Consider the following 2,500-nt stretch of genomic DNA (forward strand, 5'->3'; position numbering starts at 1 on the left):
CTCTCTCTCTCTCTCTCTCTCTTTCTCTCACCGAAGAGTTGGGATAATGTCCAACAGTGGGACCAAATCGCCTCGCGGCCGGAATAGGAACGAACGGCCGGAGGGGCTTACGCTCGTGGGGTTCCTGAGGGAGAAGATGTCTATGGACATGTGTCCACTCTTAGCGCCCCGGGGGTTGGGTGGGGGAACATTCCCCCCCCCCCGTGGGAAAACGTTCGAAGTGAGAATTTTCCTTCCTCCTCCTCCTCCTCCTCCTCCTCTTCCTCCTCCTCTTCCTCCTCCTCTTCCTCCCCTCCTCTTCACCGTCTCTCCTTCCTCTCCTCCTCTCCTCTTCCCCCTCTCTCCTTCCTCCCCTCCTCCCTCCTCCCCCTCTTCCTCCTTCACTTTCCCCTCCTCCTTCATCTCCCTCTTCCTCCTCCTTCCTCCCACCTCTTCTCCCTCCTCCCACTCTCCCCTCCTCCTTCATCTCCCTCCTCCTTCACCTACCCTCCCCTCCTCTCCTTCCTCCTCCTCCTCCCCTTCTCTCCTCTTCCCCTCCTCCCTCTCCTTCCTCTCCTCCCTCTCTCCTCCTCCTATTCTCCCCTCCCCTCCTCTCCCCACTCCCTCTCAAATCCTGTCAGACATATGCTCCCGCTGTGCAGCGTGGCATAGTTCCCGTGTGCTTGTACGCCATGAGGGCATATGCACGCGCGCACAGACACACACACACAGACGCACACACACACACACACACACACACACACACACACACACACACACACACACACACACACACACTAAATACACGTATACGTACATGTACACATACATACGCACACACAAGCTATTTAATTCAATTAACATTCATTCTAATTGTAGTATAAATGAAAAGAGCAATGCTCGTGGGGTCCCGTCTCTTACTCTCCAATGATCATCCTTAGATTTAAACAGATGTGTGTGTGTAAGCGTTGCTCTGGGCCGTAGGGGTGTCGCGCCAAAGTCTCCTTGAGTATCGACCGCATGAAACATATGCAGTCATTATGCTGGTTGGAGGAGGAGGGGAGGAGGGGGAGGGGGAAGGGGGGGAGAGGGGGAGGGGGGATGACATTAGCCCGGGAACAACAATTCTCCAGCACATATGTCCCCCACCCTCTTCACCTTTCCCCCCCTCTCCCCCCTTTCCCCCCTTTCCCCCCCTACCAGCTGGTAGCGGGGTGGAAGGGTGATTGGGGCGTGGTGGAGTGGTCACTACATATGCTTCACGTTTGGGGGGAGGAGGGGAGGGGGGAGATAACTTACTCTCCCCCCCTTCCCCTCCCCCCTCCCCTCTCGTGCTCAGGCATGGGAAATTTGCCATAACTTTTCCCCCCCATCCTCCCCCATCTCCCCCCCAACCTGTCCCACGCCTTCCTTCCCACCAATGTTCATCATCAGTGATGACATTTTCGGAAAGTGTGCTCTCTTTCTCTCTTTACTTTTTCTCTTTGTCTCTCTCTTGTCTCTCACGCGATGGTTTATTGTTCTCCCTCTTTCTCTCTCTCCCGTCCTCTCTCTTTCTCTCTCTCTCCCCTCTCTTCTCTCTCTCTCTCTCTCTCCCCTCTCTTTCCCCTCCTCTCTCTCTCTCTCTCTCTCTCTCTCTCTCTCTCTCTCTCTCTCTCTCTCTCTCTCTCTCTCTCTCTCTCTCTCTCTCTCTCTCTCTCTCTCTCTCTTGTCCATGTAACTCCCCTCTCCCTCTCCCCTCTCTTCTCTCTCTCTCTCTCTCTTTCTCTCTCTCTCCCGTTTGTCCATGTAAATACACTCTTTCCCCTCTCTCTCTCTCTCTCTCTCTCTCTCTCTCTCTCTCTCTCTCTCTCTCTCTCTCTCTCTCTCTCTCTCTCTCTCTCTCTCTCTCTCTCTCTCTCTCTCTCTCCCGTTTGTCCATGTAAATGCGTTCTTTCCCCCTCTTTCTCTCTCTCTCTCTCTCTCTCTCTCTCTCTCTCTCTCTCTCTCTCTCTCTCTCTATCTCTCCATTCTTCTTTCAGAATCGGAAATCACTATTTTGCTGAAATCGGGTTGAAATAAACATTAATGTTGTTCTTTATATTTTATCTATTTATTAAATTATTAATTAATTAATCTATCCATATATTTATTTTTATCTGTCAATCCAATATAGAGAGGAATGAATATGTTATTTTTTTTTTTTAGAAATTTCTCTATGTATTTATTGATATTTGTTGACTTGTGGGTGAAATGTCATATTGTGGACATTTTGTTGTGTGGCCAAATGTCCTAGGACGAATTGTCTTATGTGTATCTTATGTCCTGGTGTGAATATAAGAAGGCAGTGACAAAATATGATTTTATTTTATATATTTTTTCCATATTTAATTTTGTGTTTTAGAATTATGGTTTTCATTATAGGGCTGCATGTATGTGTGTGTGTGTGTGTGATTCACCATGGTCTTGGATCACGTGTTGGACTCGTGATTGACAGATGTTACCCTCCTGGATGAGAGCTCAGAGCTCGTGTATGATCAAT

The sequence above is a fragment of the Oratosquilla oratoria genome, chromosome 30 (assembly GCF_046742065.1).
Source record: "Oratosquilla oratoria isolate Oo_2021 chromosome 30, ASM4674206v1, whole genome shotgun sequence".
NCBI classification, from domain to species: Eukaryota; Metazoa; Arthropoda; class Malacostraca; order Stomatopoda; family Squillidae; genus Oratosquilla; species Oratosquilla oratoria.